The 22,139-nt window shown below is 41.8% G+C and overlaps 1 pseudogene; it reads right to left on the bottom strand.

Moving 5' to 3' along the window:
- Window positions 1–20,839: 20,839 nt before the first annotated feature.
- On the bottom strand, window positions 20,840–21,018 carry LOC123367714 (annotated as a pseudogene).
- Window positions 21,019–22,139: the final 1,121 nt, after the last annotated feature.

Genomic DNA, 22,139 nt, shown 5'->3' with positions numbered 1-22,139 from the left:
TAAAATTGGAGTCAACAGCACCAAAATTTTGCTAGTTGTTCTCATGATATTTTGGCCCCAAGTGGTGAAAGCTGGGGAAGGAACAATGTCTTATTTGTCTGCAAACACTATGCACATCTTTGAGGCAACAGAAATAATAATTCAAATCTTGAATGGTAGATCTCTTACTAAGTCAGGGTTTCTCATAAGATTTCAACTATCTTGAGTAGTAAGTTCAAGAGAAATGTTTAGGAAAATTTCAGCCATTTTGGAAAATAGGCTCCTTCCAGATTTGGATGTGACTTGAAACCAAAACTATAAGGGTAGTTCAGTTTCAGTGATTCAGATCTGAGCTCATGGAATCTTCCCCTTCCCGCCACCATCCCTCCCCAGTTTTCAGTGTTCCAGGTTTATTCTCTCTAATCCTAACCTCTGTGTAGCTGTTTTGTCATGAAGTATGTACTAGTAAGGCCCAAATCCTATGCTAAGCTCCACAGTCAGGGCCTCCAAAGAGGGAGGGGAGAGCAGCAAATGCAGAATGCAGGAAAGACACAGCTCCCTTGCCAGAAGCCATGACTGTGGAGCAACTCAGACTAGAATAGCTCTGTGGCCCCAATATATCCACCTCTGGGTGGGAGGTGGAGGACACAAGTATCCACACAACAGCTACAGCTCAACCGTATTACTGTGTGTACAATGGTCTACATGGGGGCCCCAGTGAAGCTGAGCTCCACACCAGGATGAACATGAGCAGCCCCCTGAACCTTATCCTCAGCTTGTGCAGCTGAGTTTAACTGTTTTGCTTCAGAAGAGTCTTTAAACCATGCAGATATGAACAGAGTTTGCCGCTAAATGCAAAATAAAGAGAAAAAAAGGCATCCTTGTTTGCTAGGGTTGCATTGATATGCGTTTCCAAAATAGGAAATTATTAAATGAATAGTCTGATGTGTAGCTTTAACTGCTTCCTTGCACAGGTGCATTATGATAAAGCCCTATGATGCTACCTAAATGTAAGATAGTATATCGTGAGTAAGGGTGTTTAGTGATTAACTATTTTCTAGAATCAGATGTTCTGAATCCTCACTGTCAACGTCCCAGCTGTCCAATAAGACAAGGGAGGCAAAGGAGGAGTTAGTGTGGGCACCACAGATGAAAATAAATTTGAAAAAAATAACATTTACCACATGCATCCGACGAAGAGGGTATTCACCCACGAAAGCTCATGCTCCAATATGTCTGTTAGTCTGTAAGGTGCCACAGGGCTCTTTGCTGCTTTTACAGATCCAGACTAACACGGCTACCCCTATGATACTATTTACCACAAGGTTGCAAATCACCTACTGCACTTGTGCTTTCAAATTTCTATGTAAGTATCTATTGTGTATAAATGTATTTTAGAATAAAATCTCATTGTAGAGCACGACTCTTCTCCCTGCTGCTTTGGAGAACTGTCGTGTACGTAAAAGTAGTTCTTAACATCCACTTGCATAAACAAGTCAGAACAATTCTAGCTGTACTATCTGCCTGCTGACAGCCTGATTTCACTTCCCCTTCTTTGGAATTCACTTTCAAAATTCATCTAGACATTTGCTTTAGATGACACTTCACAAATATTAGCTTGTGAAGAGGGAGCATGTGTCTCATTCCCAAACCTACCTTCAAAGAGACAATATCCTTTGGACAATATCCTTATGCAACCCACTCCTGTGTATGCTATGGCAGTTCTGCAAGTGCCAATACAACCTCTTGTTTTTGGCAGCCACATGAGGCTGTGATCTCACTGGTCTGTTCTCCACAGTTCAGGTATTCTATTGTGGCACTTTTGATCAATTTTTTTAAAGCAGCTGGGCATCAATATTGAAAAAGAGCTTAATGTAGAGGAAATAGCACTTGAAGTAACATGCAGACAACATAGTCAAGCCCAGCTGTGTTTGAAACCTATGCCCTTCTGAGACTGACATACTGCATACCTTTTCAGAGGGCACAGATGTCATCCCAACAGTTGGAAATGAGCACGGGGAGCCAGAAGACCATATACTCTATTTGTGTGCTAAGTGACAGATTGCTATTCAGAATTGTCAAAACCACAGTCTGTCCCGAGATTCCAAACCTGTGAAGAAGGGATATGTTATTGTTATCCCCACTGAAAGGTAGATTAACTTCAGAGATAATAAAATATAGCTTCAGAAGTCATGGACAATGAGTTTTTAGGTCCAGTGAATCGTGATTAGTTTTCTAGAACGGGTAGCAAGAGATATCATAATGCAATTGCCATCACTTTTGGCTTTCTACAGAAGGCTGTCATAGAAATGGCTAGGAAATGTTCCAAAGAATGGGTGAATTTCTGTTGAAAGGTAAAACCAGTGAGGCAAGTGAGGTTCATTTAACATTTCTGCTAAATAAAGAATAGATACAGTTTTGAATGTATTTCAGTCACACAAAGTCATATGAAAACACAAAACCCAGCAAAATGCATAGTAACATTCCTAAAACCTCACTCTGATCTATAACAGATTATAACAGAGTTCAAAAAAGAACTAGATAAATTCATGGAGGGTAGGTCCATCAATGGCTATTAGCCAGGATGGACAGGGATGGTGTCACTAGCCTCTGTTTGCCAGAAGCTGGGAATGAATCACTTGATGATTAGCTGTTTGTTCATTTCCTCAGGGGCACCTCGCATTGACCATCGGAAGACAGGATACCGAGCTAGATGGCCCTTTGGTCTGACCCACTATGGCCGTACTTATGATCTCACACTGGTTTTATGCCAGTGTAAAACTACTGACTTCAACAGAGTTACCCCTGTTGCCAACTCAGCAGTGTTGCCAACTCCAATATTTTATCACAAGTCACGAAATATTTGTTTGTGGTTTTTTTGTTATTATTTGCTTTTGTTTTTAATGGTTCGCATGAATTTCTGATATCTACCTTCAATCTTGTGAAGTTCTGTCCTTCTTCAAAACAGCTGCCATCTCCCATTACTGTCTACAAGAAGACTCTCAACAAGATAACTGCCAGGTTCAGTTAAACTTTGCAGGTGAAAGTGAGGCTGCACCAGCAAAAACAGGATGCTGTCAGGGAATATAGTGGCCCCTTAAGGTATGTCTACACTGCAAAAAAAAAACAAAACAAAAAAAAAACACCACACCACCAAATCTCAGAGACTTGTCAATTGACTTGGGCTTGCAGGGCTTGGACTGCAAGGATAAAAACTGCAGTGTAGGGGTTTAGACTTGTGCTGGACTCTAAACTCTAAACCTGGTGATGTGGTAGGTCTCAGAGCTTGGTCTCCAGCCTAAGCCAGAATGTCTACATTGTTATTTTTAGCCTGCCCCCAGCCTGAGCCCCATGAGCCCAAGTCAATTGACACAGGCTCTGAGACTAGGTGCTGTAGGTTTTTGGTTTCAGTGTAGTTTTACTCTTAGTTTATTATGTGAGCGCCAGTCAGCAGACAAGAGAATGTGGGAGTAACAGGGAGGGGATCTGTGTTAGGGAACTGGACAGGAAATGATAGGTGAGGGGTATATGAAAAACAGGAGGCAAGTAGAGGTGGTGCAGGGGAACATGAGGAGCTGGAGGCAGATTGAAGGGGGGCATGTTAGGGGTATGTAGCATGACAGAGAGGAAGAATGTGATGGGTAGTAGATTGTGAGGAGAAAGGGAGGGAAATATGGAGGGCAAGTGGATGTAGGGAACAGGGGTGGACATGAGACTGCAAGAACATATAAAAAGAATGTGAATGCCTATCCTATCTAACTAGGAAGGCAGACAGAGAGGCAGTAACTCACACCATGGAGGATATGAGATAGTAAAGGAAGTTTCCTCTGATCAATGAGCAGAGAGGCTGATTTTTTGTGCATGTATTTAAGAATGAATTTTGACCCTGAGATGATCACACACAAGTTGGGGGTGGAGAGAATCTCCCTACAGGGAATGAATGAAAGAAGGCAAAATGTAATATGATTTTCTTTAAAAAAAAAAACAAAAAAAAACCCTCACAATGTTTAAGCCAATCTGATTCTGATTCTGTTGGTCTGGCTCAAGAACTTTGAAGGTTTGAGATGGCAAAACTGCCCCAGTATGAGTGAGGTCAGAATCAGGACTTTCACAACATTCTTAAGATTATTGTAGCTATAGCTGTCTTTGTGTCACCAAGACTGGGCAAGAATGAATTGTGAGCAGCCCCTACATAATAAAAGTAAAGATATGTAATACTATGAAACAACTGCCATTATTGCCTTTCTATCAAGGAATCTCTAAAGATTATATATGTATTAGGATAATTATACAGTAAATTAATACAAGACTACATGGAGTTTAAGGCTAGAAGTCATTCTTCCCTATTCTGTGACATGAAAAAGTACTGCTCCAATATCCTCTAGCAAAGTATCAGAGGTAAGACTTACAGATCCATTGGTGTCATAGCGTACTAATATTTTACAGACCAGTGGCTACCAAGATTTATCTTTTAAAGGCTTTCCGGTGTCATACTGTACTGCTATTTTACACTTCAGTAGCTTCCAGGGTTTATCTTTTTAGAAAGGCCCATGCAAAGGTTGAAGTGTCTTGGACAGTTTTGATAGGAAACATCCATAATCATTTAAAAGACTGAAAAGTAGTTGAAGCTTAGAAACATTAATAATCTTCACTGCATTCACAATAGGTGGCACTTTTTCCTTTGTAAATGCAGCATGTCAGAGACCACCAAGAAAGGAACATTTCCCAGTTTTTTCCTAGATTGATGGAGGTTGTTGAATAGGTTGTGGACAGATGGCTGGGAAGAGGCTTTATTAGTGCTTGGTAATTTTTCTTTTTAAGAATTTGTACATCCCCCAATGCACTGGCAAGCACAGCTGCACCAGCACACCTGGAGAAGTACTCTATGCCAAGTATATATCTGATATAGGGCACTTCGTCTAGAACAGAGAGAAACCAAAAATCAGATTGAAACACTGAGTCATACTCTGGTTCCCGATCTGCTCCTGGGCAGCAAAGCAATGTGCTGTCCCATACATGGGGATTGTGACTTGTAACAAAGCCTTTATTAATCAACAACAGAAAAAAATACATAGTAAATATGATTTGGGAGTTTGCATGCTGGCATCTGAACCTATAATATGTATAATTCTAAACAAGGTAAGATTTCTCCTCATGACTGTTTTCTTTTTTGACGCTGACTTCATACTAACCAAACAATCGTCAAAGAGCCAAAATCATGTGTTCGACATCCCATCTTCCTGCATCTGTGTTTGTCATAGATGGAAAAGCTGCTCTAAGAGCCCATTTGGATAGCTTGTGCTTGGTAGATGTGTGACATTTTCGTTTTGTTATGTGCCTCTCAGTAACTTATGGTAAATCCATATGCAGTCATTTGTACAACAACAAACAGCTTCATTGTTGCAAGATATGTATACTGTAGTTTTAGATTAGTGGTTGTCAACCAAGGGTCCGACACAAGCAGGTTTCAGGGGGGCCGCCAAGCAGGACCAGCATTAGACTCACTTGAGGCTCAGGGCAGAAAGCCGAAGCCCCACCGCATGCCTGAGGCCCTGAGCCCTGCCACCCGGAATGAAGCCAAAGCCTGAGCAAAGTAGTTTTGTGGGGGGCCCTGTGGCATGGGACCCCGGGCAATTGCCCTGTTTGCTACCCCCTAATGCCGGCCCTGGCTTTTAAATGCAGAAAACCAGTTATCGGGGCACAGGTCGGCCGTGGAGTTTTTATAGCATGTTGGGGTGGGGCTCAGAAAGAAAAAGGTTGAGAACCCTTGTTTTAGATGATGCTTTATTTATGCCCACTATATGTAAAACACTAACATAAAGTTGTACACTAGTGCTCTGTATTTGGAAGAGGATAAGATGTATCCATCATATCCTACTTTAAAGAGAACTTTTACTCTCCACAGTGTATACAGTCCTGATTCTCCACAATGTATACATCTATCAGTTCTTCCATTATTCCCACATGAATCCAATCTAGCTAACATCCTATTCTTTATGGTCTGATATCAACTCATTAAGTGCTGTAAAACTTCACATAACATATGAGTTTCTTGACATCAGTGTTCAGAAAATATACCTTGTTACCTGCAGCAAAAATGTTTGTCCAATTTAAGAAAATTCTTTGGTAACAGATACGTTATCCCCTAGCAATGCTGGCCAGACTGCCAGTCTTCTGTTTAAATAAGCCTGCCTACCTTTTTTTCACACCTTACAAAAGCTCTAATCTGACCAACCATACCAGTGTAAGAGCTTAGTTGTGCTGAACCTTAGTGTCTGCTAATGGTAAATTTACTGAACACTTTTGATGGCTCTAACACAAAGGATGCAGACTTAATTGTCTACATGCAGTTCTTGAGAGGTATGTTATTGCCATTTTCCCCTACTTCTGGCAATACCTACAGTATGTTCAGGTCAACTTTTTTTTCTCCAAGATCTTTAGATCCTCCAATCCTTTCAACCAATTCTGCCATTTGTTCAAAAACTCTCTCCTTATATAACATTTTTTATTTGAAACCTGCAGGTAATGGGTCTGTGTTTGCCGCTATTTAAGAAGCTAGATTTTCTGAACCTTTCATCTTCCACTTTTGGGATAATTTTCTTACTTGTGCTAAAGTAGTTTCATTTCTATCAAAAGATTGCTGTTTGGAAATTTGTCACCAGGTGGATCTCTAAACTTTTTTAGCAGTTTATAACTGTACCTTTTATTTACTGGACAATTCTTCAGTGCTTTCAGTAGCTATTGCCTTAGTACAAGCAATCTCACAAGCAGTTTTAAAAGGATTTATTTTCTGAGTGCAATTTTTTGTGAATCGACTTGCTGTGCAGTCCATATTCAATTCTATGTCAGAAAACACCAAGAAACGTATCAAAGTTACAGTTTGCAGGAAACTGTTTCAAATAGTATTGCAATACAGTCAGGGCAAGCTCTCAACCTCTATACAAGTGCATGTGGTGCACAGCAAACCAACCAAGTGTCTGATTGTGCAAAGACATATCTGAGTAAAGATGCTCATATGCATAGGTGTTTGCAGAATAAGGCCCCAAGCTTGCCAAATGTATTCTTATTTGAGAATTTGCTTTATTTCCTTATTCCATGAGAATTTGCTTTATCTAGATTTTTATATTTTATTGTAGGTCAGGATAGCTCATTCAGAAAAATAGAAGATGTATATACAAACTTCTCTTTACTTAAAAAAAACAACCCTACCATTACTCAATGTAATGAGCTATCCTCTAAGTTGCATCACGAACAGAAATGCTTATACTCTGAAGCTTATTATTGGAGACATGCTATGATCTACCTGTAGTATTTTTATATAGAACTGGTCAAAAATAATTCAATGTTGAAAATTTTCAATGAAAAATAGGGACAACATTTTTGCAAAAGGTGTTCCTGAATTTTGGACTCTCTAAATTCCTCCAACATTGCCAGGGACCTAATCTGAGACACTACCCTCGCTATTCAGATATTTATTAAAGGGGATTATCCAGAATCTCCTACCCAAAAAGAATCAAAACCTTCCTTTTCATTCAAAAGAGAAATTACTCACAACTGAAGCAACTCACCACTGTATTTTACTTTATATATTTAAACTGACCCAAATACAAGCAAATAAACATGCCTGAAGCAAGATGGACACTCAGGTTTTGTCTACACTACTCAGCTTTTAGTGACACGGCCGTGTCGACACAGCCATGCCATGTTGCTAAAAGTCAGGAAGTGTAGCCGTTGTTTGCCAGCATTTTTCCCAACAAAATACTTTCACCCCCAACGAGTGGCATTCACGTTGTCAACAGGAGAGTGCTCCTGCTTACAACGTGCTGTTTACACTGACACTTGCTGTGGCAAAACTTTTGTCTTTCAGTGGCGGAGGGGATTTAGCACCTCTGAATGACAAAAGTTTTGTCGCTTAATTGCCAGTGTAGACGTAGCCTCACTCACTGAACTACATTTCCCAGAATAACAAAAGGGCAGTTCACACCTCCTTCACAGTCGAAAAAGAGGCTTGACTTTTACTCCATAATAAGGGGCTTCTAACTCCAAGGGAGAGCAAATAATGTTCCAACTCTCACTGGTTATATTATAAACATACTGTATATTGATTTGCAAATAAATTAGGTACTTTAAACAATCATTGGATAATTCATCAGCCCACCCCATTTTTCACAAATATAGTGTATAACTGGATTTTTAAGAACTTACTTTTCCACACAAAATAGCACCTTTTCTTTCCCTCCTCCTTAATATTTCCTTTTAAGGGATAGACTTTTTAACAATTCTCTTCAAATTCCCTGTCTCAAAGTAAGAATTACATGCTTCAGTTCACACTAAAGAAAGTAAAAGTCGTTAACCAACTACAGTAGAAAGAAAACAGAATAAATCCATGCACAACACACCCATTCATACACATATTCTGCACACAAAGACTGTCATCCGGTTGTTTTCTTGTCCCAGGCATTTCTATCACCTGTCCAGGCAGTTAAAATATGCAAAATTTCTGTTGGAAAGGCTGGCAGAATTTTGGGGGGTGCAGTGACCTATTTGACACCAGCCATGTCAGACATACAAAGGACCATGTAATACATAGGCTTATACATATGGACAACTAAACCTTCATTCTAAATGGAGTTTTACTGTAACAGGTGAGAACCTGTTTGGTAAAACGCTCCCTTCTTCTTGACCCTGAGAGTTGCAGCAGGTCCTCTTTTCCCTTTCCTGACTTTTTTCTTGCTGTGACAAATACCCAGCCTTAATATTAATACCTTTGATTTCCACCATGTAACATCTACCAGATTGGTGGCAATGGACGTGTTCCAAGGGGATTAGCTTAGTGGAACCTGATTACTGGACTCTGATTTCTTATAAACTGCATGAACCTTTACTATAAGTAAATTTTAGTGAAATGCATTGAAACAATTCAAGATTTTCATTCCTGTTAACTAGAAGTACAGTTTTGCTATATCCAAGTTCACTGCAATATGGTCAATATAATTATATGAACATACTTCCCAACTAACAATAGAGTGCAAATCAAATAATTTCCAGTGCGAGTTAGTCATTATATTCTGTAGTTCTGGTGGTCTGCATAACTTTCAGCTTTGTCCTATTCTGCTGATAAACCCCCCCCCCCCATCTAATAATTACACTGTTCAGTTATTTTAAGTAAAACAGATTTGTCACAACTCTCTTTCTACTAACTGCTTTGCTGTTGCATAACCTGTCAGGTATGCTAGACAGTGCCTCATATACCAGCTGTGACCACAGTATTGTCTATTAAACAAAAAGTGTAAGGGCTAGGTACTGCAGGTGTACCATCCTCTTCCTCTCATTCCTCAAAGTGCCTGATCTTCTACCTCCCCTAAATCAGTGACAATAATCCTTAAACCAATGTTTCCAAAGCTATGAGCCATGGCTCACTTAGGGAACCACGAAGGATTCCCAAGGGGGAGGGGGATATTAATTTATATGCAAATTTTATTTTTTTCCGGTTAAGAGGTTACTAAATTAGGCTTCATATATCACCTGTGTCTTATCTATGGTCTGCATCTTATGCTGCTGCTGCTGGTGCTGGGAGCCTGCCTTCTGCTCTGCTCCTATAGGGGTCTTCAGCAGAGAGATTCTTGTCCTTGCTGAAGGAAGCATTCAGCAGGACATCTCTTAACTCAAAGACCCCATGGAGCAGAGGGCAAAGAGAGGCTCCTGTTAATGGCCATGGCAGCAGTAGCTGATAGGGGAAGTGGGCTGAGGAAGAGACAGGTGTAGCTTATCTTTATAATTGAACAGTTTTTACTAAAGGTACATTCATACTACCCGCCGGATTGGTGGGTAGCAATCGATCTATCGGGGATCAATTTATTATGTCTTGTCTAGACGTGATAAATCAATCCCCGCTGCATTCCCCATCGACTCCAGAGCTCCACCAGGGCGAGAGGCGGAAGTGGAGTCGACAGCGGAGCTGTGGCCATCGATCCCACGCCTTGAGGACATAAGGTAAGTTGAAATAAGATACGTCGACTTCAGCTACGCTATTCTCGTAGCTGAAGTTGCGTATCTTACATCGACCCCTCCCCCCAATGTAGACCAGCCCTAGGTATTAAGCCTACAGGTAGCAAACATTTGGCTGAAGTAGATGATGATGATTTTAATAAAGTTAAACAGAAAAGGAAGAAAAGACACTAGAAGTAATTATTCCACTCTACTCCACACTGATTAGGCCTCTACTGGAGTATTGTGTCCAGTTCTGGATGCCACATTTCAGGAAAGATGTGGACAAATTGGAGAAAGTCCAGAGAAGAGCAACAAAAATGATAAAAGGTCTAGAAAACATGACTTATGAGGAAAGACTGAAAAAACTGGGTTTGTTTAGTCTGGAGAAGAGAAGGCTCGGGGGGAGGCAGGGGACGACATAATGCTTTCAAGGATATAAACAGTTTTTACAAGGAGGAGGGAGAAAAAATGTTGTTCTTAACTTCTGAGGATAGGACAAGAAGCAATGGGCTTAAATTGCAGGAAAGGAGGTTTAGGTTGGACATTTGTAAAAACTTCCTAACTGTCAGCGTGCTTAAGCACTGGAATAAATTGCCTAGGGAGGTTGTGGAATTTCTATCATTGGATATTTTTAAGAGCAGGTTAGGCAAACTCCTGTCAGGGATGGTCTAGATAATACTTAGTCTGCCATGAGTGCAGGAGACTGGACTAGATTACCTCTCAAGGTCCCTTCCAGTCCTATGATTCTATGAGTCTATGATGTGATCACAATTCTAAGAGATTTTCTTGAGCTGAGATACTTGAGATTGGAACAGAGTCAACAAAGAATGGGTTTTGAATCCAGTTGGTATTTGGAGATTCATGTTCGACTCAAAGAAAATATTCATGAAAATGGGAATACAATCTAGACGAATGAGTTAATATTTGGACTTTTATAGTATTTTGATAACTTTCACTCTGTTCTTTTTAAAAGTCTGATAACACAGGAAACATCTCAGTGACCCCTTTCTAAATGTGGCATCACCAAAACCAAATCTTCTTCATGGATCCCCGATATTCTCTTTCATATCTACTATATTTTTATTCCTACCTTGAAGGGTTAGAATCTGTTCATTCAGCTTGCCAAATATATCCCCCAGGTAAGCTAACGAAGTCAAGAAGTCAACAATAAACATGTAATCTTCAAGGTCTGATTTCCAAAGGAGGAAAATTCTGATTTCGTCACATAATTCCAAGACATGTTGTAACACTATCCTATGTGACAAATCTAACTTCACTGTGTAACATAAGCTGAGTGTGATCAGTCCATATTTTCAATGTATAGCTTTAAAAATCCTGATTAGATCAGATTATATTACTAAACAAACTATATATAATTGAATAAAGTTGCAAAATTGTCCAAACTCTAGTGTGAATCTAGTTTCCTGAATTCTTGAATCTAATGTCTTGAGTCAGTAAAAAAAAAAAAAGTTATTTGTTTGTGGAGAGCCACCAATACTAAAATGTTTGGGAACTACAACCATATACTAAGCAGTGTCACCATATAATCATTAAAGAGGGGCAGCAGTAGCAAGAATGCTTAAAGCACCTTTCATAGTTTTCCTTTTAAAAATTCAGGAGATGCTGGTAAATAAGAATTAATAAGCAGATCTTCCTGAGAAACCAGTGCATCTTCATCAGGTTTCAGTTTGGCTGTTGCACAGGAGTTCAACAATTTGTTTTGCTTCATTATAATCTGACAATGTACATTTTGACATCTGGACCATAATCCGTGGGTTAGCCAGGGAGAAAACTATGATTTCGGCATTAATATTCACAACCTCCCCTTTTAGCAAACCACATTAACACAATATGGTCTACAGGGCAAGGTCAGGGAATACGTGAATTCTGTGTTCCAAGTGAACGAACTTTTTCTTCCCTACACACATAGCATTGGCACAAGACCGTCTCTATAAACAGAAGACATCCAGAAGGAAAATTAAAGTAATCATCTCTCCTCATTCAGTCTACATTTACTAGCAACCTGAGGGTACGTTTACACTTACCGGGATGGTCGACGCGGCGAGTTCGACTGCTCGGAGTTCGAACTATCGCGTCTGATCTAGACGCGATAGTTCGAACCCCGGAAGCGCTAGTTCGAACTCCGGTACTCCACCGCGGCAGGAGGAGTTGCCGGAGTCGACCCTGGAGCCGCGGAGTTCGCTTCCGCGGCGTCTGGACGGTAAGTAAGTCGAACTAGGGTAGTTCGAATTCAGCTACGTTATTCACGTAGCTGAATTCGCGTACCCTAGTTCGACCCCCGAGCTTAGTGTAGACCAGGGCTGAGACACAGTCAGAGCTTCCCTGTGATCATGGTAATATTTTTCTACAATTAAAGGCAACTGCAATGTAAATCTAGTATGTCAATGAGCCATGGGTACCAGGACCCACAGTCATTTCTGTAAAACAAGTATGTATAAGTGAACAGATTCATGAAGGTTACTCTTGGCTTGATTTATGATTAATTCTCTTTTAGTTGCTCAGATGGCCCCCATTATCATAATGTCTGAGTGTCTCACAATCTTTAATGTAGCTATCCTCACAGGATAGGAAAATGCTATTGTTAAGAGATGGGTGAAAACTTGTTATGGGTTGGGTTTAACCCCATTGAGATTGATAAGCATGAATTCACCCTTCAGTTAATATAACTGTAAACCTGAGCCCCACCTAAGACAAAAGTTGTGTGTGAACCCACTAGGATCTTAGTACTGTTTTGGTAGGGGAGTGTGTGATGTCACAGGGAAGTCAAGAACAAAGAAAGACAGAGGAAAAGAGGCAAGAAAAAGTCAAGTGGGAGCCTGTAAACACAGTGTGACTCTGGAAAGAGCAAGAGAGAGCTTTTGGGTCTGGTGTTGGCTAAAGAGGCTTGGGGACTGTAAGCAAAGAAACTGCTCCTTCTGTTCTTGATTCCTTCTGCATTCAGAGACACAGGACTTTGTACATTCCTTGTAAATAAACAAAACTGCATCAAAGAAATGCCTATTACCAATTTCTACTCCAAACTGGAACATCCCCAGGGCCCCAAGTTTGACTACCTGCTCTGTTCAAATTATCCAAATTTTACAGATGGGGAAGCAATATTAAATGGCTTGCACAAAATTACAAAGCAAGTTTACAGTGGAGCAAAAATTGAATGTGGATCTCCCAATTCCCTCTTGACCTGCTGCTCACAAACAGGGAAGAATTGGTAGGGAAGTAGAAGTGGGTGGCAACCTAGGCAACAGTGACCATGAGATGGTCAACTTCATGATCCTAACAAAAGGAAGAAAGAAGAGCAGCAGAATACGAACCTTGGACTTCAGAAAAGCAGACATTGACTCCCTCAGGGAACTGATGGGCAGGATCCTCGGGAGGCTAATATGAGGGGGAAAGGAGTCCAGGAGAGCTGGCTGTATTTTATAGAAGCCTTATTGAGGGCACAGGAAGAAACCATCCCAATGCAAAGAAAGAATAGCAAATATGGGAGTGACCAGCTTGGCTTAACAGAGAAATCTTTGGTGAGCTTAAACACAAAAAGGAAGCTTACAATAAGTGGAAACTTGGACAGATGACTAGGGAGGAGTATAAAAATATTGCTCGAGCATGCAGGGGTGTAATCAGGAAGGCCAAAGCACAATTGGAGTTGCAGCTAGCAAGGGATGTCAAAGGTTACAAGAAGGGTTTCTACAGGTATGTTAGCAACAAGAAGGTGGTCAGGGAAAATGTGCACCCCCTACTGAAAGGGGGAGGCAACCTAGTGATAGAGGATGTGGAAAAAGCTAATGTACTCAATGCTTTTTTTGCCTCAGTCTTCACAGACAAGGTCAACTCCCAGACTACTGCACTGGGCAACACAGCATGGGGGAGAGGTGAGCAGCCCTCAGTGGTAAAAGAACAGGTTAAGGACTATTTAGAAAAGCTGGACATTCACAAGTCCCTGGGGCCGGATGCGCTGCATCCAAGGGTGCTGAGGGAATTGGCTGGTGTGACTGCAGAGCTATTGGCCATTGTCTTTGAAAACTTGTGGCGATCAGGGGAGGTCCCGGACAATTGGAAAAAGGAAAATACAGTGCCCAACTTTTAAAAAGGGAAGAAGAAGAATCAGGGGAACTACAGGCTGGTCAGCCTCACCTCTATCCCTGAAAAAATCATGGAGCAGGTCCTCAAGGAATCCATTTTGAAGCACTTGGAGGTGAGGAAGGTGATCAGGAACAGTCAGCATGGATTCACCAAGGGTAAGTCATGCCTAACCAACCTGATTGCCTTCTATGATAAGATAACTGCCTCTGTGGATATGGGGAAAGAGGTGAACGTGATATACCTTGACTTTAGCAAAGCTTTTGATATGGTCTTCCACAGTATTCTTGCCAGCAAGTTAAAAAACTATGGATTGGATGAATGGATAGAAGTCTGGATAGATTGTCAGGTTCAATGGGTAGTGATCAATGGCTCAATGTCTTGTTGGCAGCCGGTATCAAGCGGAGTGCCGGGCCAGTTTTGTTCAACATCTTCATTAATGATCTGGATAATGGGAAGTTCGTGGATGACACTAAACTGGGGGGAGAGGTAGATATGCTAGAGAGTAGGGATGGGGTCCAGAATGACCTAGACAATTGGAGGATTGGGCCAAAAGAAATCTGATGAGGTTCAACAAGGATAAGTGCAGAATGAAGTGCAGAATGAAGTGCAGAATGAAGTGCAGAATGAAGAATCCCATGCACTGCTACAGGTGACTGGCTAAGATGCAATTCTGCAGAAAAGGACGTGGGGATTACAGTGGACAAGAAGCTGGATATGTGTGCCCTTGTTGCCAAGAAGGCTAATGGCATATTGGGCTGCATTAGTAGGAGCATTGCCAAGGGAATCAAGATTAAGGGAAGTGATTATTCCCCTCTATTCAGCACTGGTGAGGCCACATCTGGAGTATTGCGTCCAATTTTGGGCCCTCCACTACAGAAAGGATGTGGACAAATTGGAGAGAATCCAGCAGAAGGCAACCAAAATGATTAAGGGTCTGGGGCACATGACTTATGAGGAGAGGCTGAGGGAACTGCACATGTTTAGTCTGCAGACGAGAAGAGGGGGCGGGGATTTGATAGCAGCCTTCAATTACCTGAAGGGGGATTCCAAAGAGGATGGAGCTAGGCTGGTCTCAGTGGTGGCAGATGACAGAACAAGGAGTAATGGTCTCAAGTTGCAGTGCGGGAGGTCTAGGTTGGATATTAGGAAACACTAATTCACTAGGAGGGTGGTGAAGCACTGGAATGGGTTATCTAAGGAGGTGGTGGAATCTCCATCCTTAGTGGTTTTTAAGGCCTGGCTTGACAAATCCCTGGCTGGGATGATTTAGTTGGGGTTGGTCCTGCTTTGGGCAGGGGGATAGACTTGATGACCTCCTGAGGTCTCTTCCAACCCTAATCTTCTTCCACTGCCCTAACCACTGGACCTTCTCTTCCTTTGACATTTTTGCAATTATTATTTTCGTATAGAAGAGAGGGGACAGAGGACAGAATTGTCTACATCCATCAAGGGATCACAGGCAAAGTTACAAATGTAGTTTTTCTTCTGCAGAGCTAACTTTGACAGACACAGATAAGGCAATTGTGTCTCCATTTTTCCTTTCATAGATACAAGAATGGTCAGTAACAAGGTTCTCACAAGGAACACTGTGTACAAATATTCATGTTGGATGTAGCAGCAATATGCAAAGATGATCCAGTAACTTACACAGTGCAACTCCTACCTGCAGCCTCTTTGATTACCACATCAGAATTAAACGACAGTCCAAAGTTTGATGTGTTCTCCATTTGGTGCTGGTGGAGATGGTGAGACGGTATGAGTACAGGAAGGGTGACATTATAAATACAACAGTACAAATACACTCCAGCGCACAAAGACAACCAAGTGATGTCTGCTGGCAAAGTGAAAGGATCAGATTTTTTTTAAAAAATCAAAAAATTTAGATCCTAGCATTGCATGGACTTCACTGAGAAAGTACATCGTTAGCATAAAAGCCAGCACATTCTAGGCAATAGCTGTCCTGACTGCCATCTTTCCTTCTTCCCCAGTATAATCTCTTCTGCATAGGAATCATGTGTTTATTTGTGCCTTCTACAGCACCAAGCATAAATCTGCCGCAAGCTGGTGCTGTAAATGCTGTGGTGCACCCATCCCCTGAAGGTATGGTAGCATGCTGTGTGTACTGCAAGTTCAGAAGAAGCATGGAAGATGCTCTAAGCACTAGGTCCTTCAGGCTCTAGTCCTCATAAATAATCACAATCTGAGGCATAACAAAGGATGCTTTACTAGAGGGCTGACAGAGATAAACAGTGAAATTACCCTGGGCACATAGAAGACAGGAGACATTCCAGAAGACTGGAAAGGTGTAGATATAGTGCCAATCCATAAAAAGGGAAATAAGGAAAACCGGGGAATTACAGACCAGTCACCTTAACTTCTGTACCCGGAAAGATAATGGAGCAAATAATTAAGCAATCAATCTGCAAACATCTAGAAGATAATAAGGTGAAAAGTAACAGTCAGCATGGTTTTTTCAAGAACAAATCTTGTCGAACCAACCTGATAACTTTCTTTGACAGGGTAACAAGCCTTGTGGATAGGGGGAAGTGGTAGACGTGGTATATCTTGACTTTAGTAAAGCTTTTGATACTGTCTCGCATGACCTTCTCACCTCTCCCCCATGCTGTGTTGCCCAGTGCAGTAGTCTGGGAGTTGACCTTGTCGGTGAAGACTGAGGCAAAAAAAGCATTGAGTACATTAGCTTTTTCCACATCCTCTGTTCTGTTTATGGAGCTACTATAAGGTGAGTGCATAACTGGCTGGAAAACCATTCCCAGAGAGTAGTTATCAGTGGTTCACAGTCATGCTGGAAGGGCATAACGATTGGGGTCCCACAGGGATCAGTTCTGGGTCCAGTTTTATTTAATATCTTCATAAATGATTTAGATAACGGCATAGAGAGTGCACTTATAAAGTTTGCAGATGATACCAAGCTAGGAGGGGTTGCAAGTGCTTTGGAGGATAGGATTATAATTCAAAAAGATCTGGACAAACTGGAGAAATGGTCTGAAATAAATAGAATGAAATTCAGTAAGGACAAATGCAAAGTACTCCACTTGGGAAGGAACAATCAGATGCACACATACAAAATGGAAAATGACTGCCTTGAAAGGAGTACTGTAGAAAGAGATTTAGGGGTTATAGTGGACGACAAGCTAAATATGAGTCAACAGTCTAACACTGTTGCAAAAAAAGCAAACATTCTGGGATGTATTAGCAGGAGTGTTGGAAGCAAGACATGAGAAGTAATTCTTCTACTCTACTCCACGCTGATTAGGCCTGAGCTGAAGTATTGTGTCCAGTTCTGGGCCCAACGTTTCAGGAAAGATGTGAACAAATTGGAGAAAGTCCAGAGAAGAGCAACAAAAATGATTAAAGATCTAGAAAACATGACCTATGAAGGAAGATTGAAAACATTGCATTTATTTAGTTTGGGAAAGGGAAGACTGAGAGGGGACATGATAACAGCTTTCAAGTACATAAAAGGTTGTTACAAGGAGGAGGGAGAAAAATTGTTCTTCTTAACCTCTGAGGATAGGACATGAAGCAATGGGCTTAAATTGCAGCAAGGAAGGTTTAAGTTGGACATTAAGAAAAACTTCCTAACTGCCAGGGTGCCTAAGCACTGGAATAAATTGCCTAGGGAAGTTGTGGAATCTCCATCATTGGAGATCTTTAAAAGCAGGTTAGACAAACACCCGTCAGGGATGGTCTAGATAATACTTAGACCTGCCATGAGTGCAGGGGACTGTACTAGATGACCTCTCGAGGTCTCTTCCAGTTTTATGAGTCAATGATTGTATGAAATGACAAAATAGATGAACTCAGCATCCAAGGGGATATTCACTCCAGCCATCCCCTCTCATAGAGGCAACCCCAAGCCTGCAGATCCCCCAACCAGAATTCAGTCTTTGGTCCTGTCACAACTACCCCTGTCCCAGACCAGCTCTCAGCCTTTCATTCCCAACTCCTAAACTGCCCAGCCTTCTTTCCTCAACCAGCTCCCAAGCTATATCAAGAGATTTAAAAATTGTATTAAAGCTTATGTTAAAATTATCTAAAACACGACTTAATTAAAAAGTTTCTATTCATCTGGGTATAATGCTTGAATTATTCAAAAGAAGCAAGTTTGGTTTTAAAAGTCATAAAATGCATTAGTTGAGAATCTGCAATATCCCAAATTAGGGTTAATAAATTTAACAGTACAGTTTAAATATCAGTATTCAAATACTCAGGTACATCACACATATAAAGTTATACTAAGAGTAGCTTGTCAAAAATAAACATAGTATTAAGTGTAAATTGTCCCTCAGTAATTGAGAATATAGGGTAGGTTGTCCCTGAATAGATACGGTCCATTAGAGAAGTAGTTCGTCTACTTTCCTGTCTTCACTTCTCATTGGCACTGTAGCTCATTTCTCCTAATGTCCAACAATATGTTCTAAATAAATGTCCCTTGAACACCTGATGATGTCTGACATCATGAGTCACTGCATCCACCAGGCATAGTGCTGACTGATTCCATATTCCCATAACAATCGCTCATTACTGGGATCCCATGCACTCTGGCGATCAGCATGTGTATTTGAACCTCACAACCCCTAGCTCTCAAGGCATCAGCTGTGGGGAGGGGTGTATTTCTCCACCTTTTGAGCTTTGGCATAGCGGAAGGCCGGGGTTCTATTCTCCAAAGGAATTGTGATATCCACCATGAGGTTCCTCTTCTGTTCCTCATTATTAATGACGGTGCCTGGTCGCAGTTGACTGTCCGTTCAAGGAACAGTGGCGTCCACGACAACCTTCCCCACATGTGGAGGGATGACCATGATTAAGTGGTCTTGGATGGTGGTGTGGTACAGCTGCCAGGTTCTGAAATGGGTCTTGCATCTACACAAGACATGGGGTAGTATCTCATTAGCATAGCCACACTTTCTGCATCATTTGTTCCAATTCCCATGGCAGACAGCTCCGTTCAATGGGACTGTGATGGTGTGCGAGTCACCACTGCAGTGCCTCCTTCTGGCTGTCCTGGGAATTAGCTCTGCTTGCTAGTGTGCCTTCTTCTCATGATGTCTCTCTGCCATCACTTCTGTTCCTGGACCCATGTCACTCCAAGGACAATGGCGTCCTCTTCAGGACACAGCCCTTCGGCTATACCACACTTTGTGCTCCCCCCTTCCAGGGGAGTATACCGCAGTCCAGTAGTCCAGCCAATTCCTCAGTGGCAAGTGGGGTGAGGGGGCAACCTGGGCCCACCCACTACTCTGGGTCTTGGCCCAGGGACTCTGTAAATGGCAGCCATGTGCTGCATCCCCTCCAACCTCTCAGTCTACTTCCCTGGACCGCTTCCCTGTAGCCCAGCACCTTCTCCTTCCTTATCTCAGGGCCTCAGCATGCCAGTCTTAGCAGTCAGCCAGGAGCTGCTGTTATTCCAAATGCCACCCAGGAAGGTACCACCACTGGAAGGAATAGCATCTCCTTGGAAATCCAACCCCCTCCATGGAGCCTCAACACCTCTCTGGATGCTGGCCAAGCCGAACCTCCTGATACTACTCCCCCAGATCATGGAGAACCATCTAGCAAAACAGTTCAAGTGACTGAACCCCGTCCAACACAGGAAGAAGAAAGGGAGAATAATTACATCTACTTGCAGTATCCCCTCCCTAAGGACGTGCTCCTCTGCCCTATCCGCTACCTGGTCCAAGGATTCCAACACCTTGGTGGTCTTAATAGACACATTAAGAGAATCCAAAGCAAGATCACCTTCTGATGTGCCCTCTGTGACAGGCCTTTTGCAACACAGAAGAAATGTAAGTCACATCAAGACACTTGCAAATGGCATCTAGCACCAGAAGAGGCCAACTCTAGCAGACTCCATTGTTGCCATCCCACCCCTGCTCTGAATGCAGAAACCCTGTATGCCCAGCTCCTGCTTCTAACTCCCCTCATAACCCTGCTAATTCATCCCAGCCACGACAGGAAAAAATGGTGCAATAACTTACTGCCATAAGAACTACCTCGGTTGCCAGGATCACTGAACAGGAAGTTGTCTTCAAAAGGACAAGTGATACCTTGAAGATCTCTAAGCAGGACCCCAACGATAGGAGGATTCCCCCACCCCAGACTATGCAAGGTAAGTCCATCTCTAGAAGGCTCAGTACTCCCTCACAGAATGTTTAGCATGATCTCATCATTAGAAGGGTCAGCACCTCCCCGCAGATAACTTGGCAGGATTCTGCCACCAGAAGGGCTAGCATTACCTCGCAGGACACCAAGTGGGACCCTGCCAATGGAAGGACCATCTCCTTTGCTAGGACCGTACAGCAGGACCTCATCCTTAGATGCACCAGCACAGCCCCGAAGACCACCCAATGGGACCTTGTCCCCAAAAGAGCTCACATTACAACAGAGACCTCCCAGATAGACCTCTCTCACAGAAGTCAGAGCGGTGGATTATCTACACCAATGGAAGAATCCCTTCCATCTATATAGGTAGTCTCTACACTAAAGTGCTACAGAAGAGCTGCTGCAGTAGCGCAGCTGTGCCACTGTAGCTTTTAAAGCCCTTATATGTAACTATTAGCTTTTAATTGCATTCATAATTTGAAAGTTAGGAAGAATTCCCCTATTTACAATCTAACTTGTTGAGATTTTTCATTTCACATCTAACACAAAAATTCTATAGGTTTCAGGATCTAACCCTGCACCTCTAGAGTCTCCAGTTAAATATCCATTTGCTCAGATGAATTATGCAGCTGAGTCTTTTTAAGTGAAAGGGTTAATGGAAAGATTTGTCACTGACCCATTTCTGAACAGAACCACAAAGTGTACACTAATATTTTCTTAGGCCATCTCTCTGTTCCACAAATGTATTTAATATGCAGTCCCCACATTGGGGACACATCAGATATTAAACTGATAAGAACAGATTTCAAAATGTATTAAAGCTTATATTAACATTCTCTAAAACACAGATTACAGTAACTCCTCACTTAACGTCATCCCGGTTAACAGTGTTTCATAGTTATGTTGCTGATCAATTAGAGAACATGCTCATTTAAGGTTGTGCTTATAATGTTGTTTGGCAGCCGCCTGATTTGTCCACTGCTTGAAGAAAGAGCATCCCTTTGGAGCTAGCTGACGGGGCCATGGAACCAGGGTGTGTGATGTTGCACCCCATAATACTTTATAGCAATATGCTTATGAATGTAAATATGACATAACTAGAATACGTTTTATGCTAGATATGCCATGTAACATATATTTGCAAAGGTTATGTTCTACTGAATGTATTCATCCTATTCATATGCATATATCATTTTTATATCTGAAGTTATGAGCATTGGGTCTATGCTTGTATTTAAAGTGTTTGCTGTAGAAAGCACCGAAGGCAGATTTGGTCAACATAGTGTGAAGGGGTTATTCAAGTAACTGGGGGTGCTCAGCCAACAATGGACCTTGATAGATGCCAATCCACATTTGAGCTTTCCTGGGAACATTCGGGCTAACATGCCATTGGCCTGTAAAGAGAGAGGGTTTTCCACCCACAAGAGGGAGATTATATAAGCCCATGGGAAACCTCTCAATTTTGTCTTCAGCTGTCTCAAGAGGCCTTTCCACCCTAAAGGATGCCTGAAAGAAACTGGAACAAAGGACAGTAACTACAGGGGTGTGAATGATTGCTTGACCCAGGCTAGAAGGAGGCTACTCTGTCAAAGAAGCTTATTGGAATATCTCTGAGAGTAAGATTTACCTGCATTTAGTTTCCTACTGTATTAGGCTTAGACTTGCGTGCTTTATTTTGTTTTGTTTGGTAATTTACTTTGTTCTGTCTGTTATTACTTGGAACCTCTTAAATCCTACTTTTTGTATTTAATAAAATCACTTTTTACTTATTTTTTAACCCAGGGTAAGTATTAATACCTGGAAGGGAGATGAGGGGAGGGCAAACAGCTGTGCATATCTCTCTATCAGTGTAATAGAGGGTGAACAATTTATGAGTTTACCCTGTATAAGCTTTATACAGGGTAAAACGGATTTATCTGGGGTTTGGACCCCATTGGGAGCTGGGT

This window comes from Mauremys mutica, chromosome 3 (genome assembly GCF_020497125.1).
Source record: "Mauremys mutica isolate MM-2020 ecotype Southern chromosome 3, ASM2049712v1, whole genome shotgun sequence".
In the NCBI taxonomy this organism is placed as follows: Eukaryota; Metazoa; Chordata; order Testudines; family Geoemydidae; genus Mauremys; species Mauremys mutica.
Note: the sequence above shows the minus strand (reverse complement) of the source record. Positions and strands in the feature narration are given on the sequence as shown.